Genomic DNA, 5573 nt, shown 5'->3' on the forward strand with positions numbered 1-5573 from the left:
ACTTCCGGCCGAGTATTTCAAAATAAAACCGTAAACTCCGCGAATCGATAAATTTGAATCTCTTAACTATTGAACAAAAGCGCCAAATTATATTTCAAAACATTCCAAATTCTGAGTCATTTTCATTGTATTAAATGACTATGTCACCAAAAGCAAGGGTTTGGGTCTTTTTAGCACCAGTTTTTGCCTGTCATATATTTTAAGCAGTGGACTTTCTGAACTGGGGTGGCCCCAGCAGTGCACTTACAGGTCAGAGTAGCATTCATTTACCATTGCTCATATATACTTTAATGACTAGTGTGACAAAATCTGATGGCTTCTTACATTCTTGTGATTTTTTTTTTTTTTTTTTTCAGTTTTCAGTTTTCTTGCCTTCAATGAGCTGATACAATTGTCCAAGCCACTTCAAATATCTTTAAGTCCTCAAAAAGAAGTTGAACTTTGAGAAGTAAGTTGTAAAAGAAACTAATGCACATTAAAAATACTCAAGACACAGTTGGTTCACACTAAAGTCCTGCCTTAGTTTTGGCACTTCCACTATGCGGTCATTTTTTAGCCCCAGCAGTTGTTGCTTGGTCCGTACATTCTTGACACATTCTGCCACATGGTTAATTGACTTAAAGGTAAATATATACTACGTTGTCATGACCACTGCTATGTTCATCTGACTGAGATCATATCATGGTAGGCTATAACGAAACAATGGCCATATGATGCAGCTGTGCCGAACGTCATATTTAACTGACATCTCTTTAAAATGATGGCTCCAAAGTAAAGAGATGTCATCCTGCTAAATGTCTGTTGCCTTGACTTCTCTCTACTTGTGTCTCTTCTTTGCCTCCTCTGCTCGCTTATTAAGTGGGAGGAGGCAAGGAAAGGAATCAAGGATGTACAAACTGAGAAATGAGAAGAATGTTATGTAAAGGTATAATCGAATGTCATTGTGGCCAAGGAGTCTGATTAGGAAGTAGGTGACTTCTGAAGCAGAAGTATTGACAGGCGCTGTTTTTGAACCTAGCAGAAGGAACAGGGACTTTAATTGTGGTTAAACAACACTGACTTTGGATTTGTGGACATTTGGAAATCTTTATATTAGGACTAGGTTTTGTGGGAAACACTTTGTATGAATATCAGCTGACTGCCTGTATTGACCAGGAACAGTATTCTTGTGTTGTTCCCTGCAAACTCTGACAGGATGGCAGGGCAAGAGAACAGTAGTGACAACAGCACGGAGTTAAGTGACGAAGATGATAGGAGGGAGAGTGAGTGGGAAGAGGTGGTGAGAGGGAGATGAGATATGAGTAGTCATAAGAGAAGGAAAAACGTATCATCTGCCGCAGCTGGGTTGGAAAGCGAGGCAAGAAAAAGTCAGGAGAGGGACCTGAAGGCAGGACTGCTTAATGTAACAGTAAGGATTGATGGAGAAGGAGGTGTAGGAGGGTGTTTGAGGAGATGGAAACTTGCTAATAGGACACAATACAGAAGTAGAGGTGGAGAAGATAAAGAAGATCACTCGCACTGGGAAAGTCAAATATCCAGAATTGTAAGGGTTGGGGAACAGAGGCTCAATGGTTGCAAGGAGGTCAACCCTAACCCTAACCCAAAAAAGAGGTGACTTAAAGTGTCATAATAGAATCTGAGGAGAAGGTTCTAGCAATGGAGATGTGATTTCTCAGATATCATATAAGAGAGTACACTAAGAGATGTTTCAACTGCCAGCTGAAAGTTTGGACATGTGGCCAAAGTGTCCAAAGGAAAAGAAGACTTGTTAGGTTTTTGGAAAATGTGGAGAGGGAGTGAGACTAAAGTACTGTAATTGTGGAGGTTATCACAGTGTAGCTTCTTCTCAGGGCCGTCGCAGGGGGTTGCGAGGCCCTGTGTGAACTTGAATGCAAGTACATGCTCTTTGACATGGATGCGCAATTGTGCATGAATAACAGTCACAGAGACACAACTATTCTAGTTCTACTGCACACATAATCCCGCTGCAGTACGTTTTTATCGAGTAGAATAATACAGCATAATCATACACACAGTCTCAACTATGACTTTTTGCTATTTATTTCAAAGGGGGGAAAAATCAACTGTGCAACGACTGGTTTTACATCAAGTCAGCTCAGTCACTTTATTTTTGGCATCTTGATATTTTAAAGAAGTAGGTTAGGACACTTTTCATTAATAACATACGTTCATTTTCATTACAACGATACACAACATATTTACTGCACTGTAACTCTAACAATTAAGACGGACTCACCATGTATAAATTGTGTAGAAACTGATCATGTCAGTCACTTTCCTTGCCTTCTTGGCAGCAAACTCAGCAATAAGATCTTTAGAATCCAGTTTGGATGCAATGTTCTTTTCAACTGAGCAGGGCAAGCCCACACAGTCTGTCCTGTGATGTGGAGGTGTGCGAATAGTTTTTAATTAGTTTCAACTTTGAAAAGCTCGCCCGATGCCACCATTACTGGAAAAGTCAATAGGCTCCTGAGCGCAATCTCACAGTTAAGGAAAGTCATTCAATTCCTTTGAGGTATTGAAGTGTTTTAAGTGCTGTAGTTGTTCCCTTTGGGATTATTATTATTGATGATCATTATTATTATTATCTCTCAAAGTGTCTTCATCTCTGCGAAGAGGTCCGGTGCATCCTGAGATTCGGACATGCTCAGAGCATCACTCAGTCTTGTGCACTGTCTTCGCAGGTCCGTCTCCTCCATTTCATGCAGTTTGGTCAGATCAAAAAGAAATCCAAACATGTTGCCAAACTCCTGCATTTCTTTAAAACGGGTATGGAGAGCAGTGAGGGCCTGGTCCACTATCACATAGGCCTAATGACATAGCGATAATGAAAACCCTGCTTAATTTGTTGGATTTGTTTTTTATGTATTTGTTTGTTTTTAATGTGACCTTGACAGAGGCAGAATGGTAAAAAAAGAAAGTAAGAAAAAAAAAAAAACGAAAAAAAACCCCAGCAGGATTGCAGGCGCGAGGCCCCAGTGGCGTGCGGCCCTGTGCTGGTGCACAGTTCGCACAGTCCTTGCGACGGCTCTGGATGTGTGACATATAATTGTGAAAGAAAAGGTCACAGTAAGTTGCAGCAAAAGAACAGCAAGATAAGAATGCTTGAATAGAGAAGAAGAAATGGTCATCTTGAGAGCAGGAGAGATAAATGCTACATATGAAATCAAATGTAAAACTGAGAGGATTCAGAGAAGAAGCGCTTCTCCAGTGAAAGACGCATGAAATGTCAGGAGTCGCGATGCCTGAGGGTCAAGGCGCATGTGGGCGACCAATGAGAAAGTGAGAGGTGAAAGTAGGACAGCGAATCAGACATTGTGAGAAAATTGTGAGCCGCTGATTGGAGCTTGGCTAAGTAAGACAGGCCAATGAGGAGCCGTAGAAAGCAGGACGAAAGTAGGACAGTGATCAGCGAGGAAAGTTAATTGGTGGGCGTTTGCTAGGTAGGAGAAAGTCTTGGTTAAAATTAAATTTGGATGTTGTTTTATATGGATATGTGGCAGTGAGGTGGAATAGGAGAGAGGTGGGGGAAGTGGATCTATCTTTGTAAAGCAAGGTATTTCCTACAGAATAGTAGGTACAGGAAGTATGTGGTTGGGAAAATGTGGGCTGAAATAAAAGAATTGGTGATTATGAATTATTATAGTCCATGCAAAAGACTCCAGTTAAGCAATCATGAGGAGACAGATGGGCAGAATAGCAGTAACATTGTTTGGTTGGGTGATTTTAATGGACATGACACTTTATTGGGAGTGAAAGAACAGACACTAATGGGCAGGTAATAAAAGGGCTAAATGAGAAGAATGTGTTGTGCTTATTTGATGACACATCATGGCGATCTTAAATTTTTATCAAGCACCATTGCATCAAGAGGTGTGGGGGATGATAAGCATGATGGGAGGGGACAGAAGGGAGTGGGCTTGCCCATTTCTGACTGATGGAAATGAAATTGCAGTAACAAATAAGGAAATATATATATCCTTTATTTAACCAGGTAAAAAACCTCATTGAGATTAAAATCTCTTTTTCAAGAGTAACCTGGCCAAGAAGGCAGCCCAACAACATTATCACAAAAAACAAATACAACAATATGAAAAAACATAAAACAACTGTTAAACACAAGGGTTTAGGTCAATAACGATAATCAAATAATAATAATAACAGCATGAGAGGGGGTAAATAAAAATAGATGCAGAAGGGACAAAAACAGTTGCATTGATCAAGGGAGTTTTCCTCTCGATCCTTCATTATGGCCTTGAATTCTCTCAGAGAGATCAGCTCTGATCATTTCAGATCAGTCTGTAGTTTATTTCAAGCAAGCAGCCTATTTAAAAGCTTTTTTTCCAAGTTCCGTTCTTGCTCTGGGAACCACCATCTGTAGAATGGACTGGGATCGAAGGCCATATTGATTTTGATTTCTACACATGTAGGAGGAAAGATATGGAGGGACTAGGCCAAGAATGGTTTTATATATAAAAGTTAACCAATGCGAAAGTCTGCATACATGGAGGGATGGCCATTTAGCAGTAACATATAAAATACAATGATGAGTGCACTTTCCACAGCCGGTAATAAAATGCAAAGCACAGTGGTATATAGCAGAGAAAAGGCAGAGATGGTTGTGATATGGTGCATGAGGCAGAGAGACAACAAAATATGAAGAAATGGAGGCTTTGGGTAGAAAAGATAATAAAGGTGGTGAGCAAAATATCCCTGGAAAAGATGCCATCAGGCCTGGAAACTACAGAGCAATTGCCTTAATATCACACATCTGTAAATGAATGGAGTGTATGATAAATGAGAAGTTAATGAATATTTGGGAAAACAGAGGTATGGTGACTACATGTCAAAGCAGATTCAGGAAAGGAAGGAGTACAGTGGTGTGTGTAGACAATGAAATAAAGAAAGCACGAGCAAGTAAAGAATTAATGGGAATTGGAGGGAAAAAATTCAGTTGGGTTATATTTCTTAGATGGAAGAACTATTCAGGTGAAGATAGGGTCAGAGCTATCGAGCCAATGTCTTGTAGAAAATGGGATACCTCAGGGGAATGTAGTTAGTCCAACATTATTTTCCATTATGATAAATGATATATTTGTAAATGTTCCAGTGGATATGGGGAAGTTGCTGTCTGCAGATGACGGGCTTTGTGGAAAAGAATGAGAAATGTTGAACACAGTTAAGAAAATGCAATATTTGATTAATCGATAGAAAAATGTGGAACACAATGGGCATTTAAATCTGGTGAGGATAAAACAAAAGCTGTGTTCTCCACAAGAAGAAAACTCAGGGAATGTAGTTTGAAATTGAACAGACATAATGTTTTTGGAGTGTTTCGAGCAGAGATTAACGTGGAGAGAGCATATTACACATGTAGCTAAAGAATGTGAAAAAAAGTGATGAATGTCATGAGTCTGGCAGGAATGGAGTTGGGAGCTGATTTTGCATCTGTGAAACACATTTATGTAGCGTTAGTAGATCACGATTAGATTATGGAAGTATTGTGTATGGATCAGCAGGAACTAAATATGCTACATATGCTGCAATTTCAT

Source organism: Chaetodon trifascialis, chromosome 2 (genome assembly GCF_039877785.1).
Source record: "Chaetodon trifascialis isolate fChaTrf1 chromosome 2, fChaTrf1.hap1, whole genome shotgun sequence".
Classification (NCBI taxonomy): Eukaryota; Metazoa; Chordata; class Actinopteri; order Chaetodontiformes; family Chaetodontidae; genus Chaetodon; species Chaetodon trifascialis.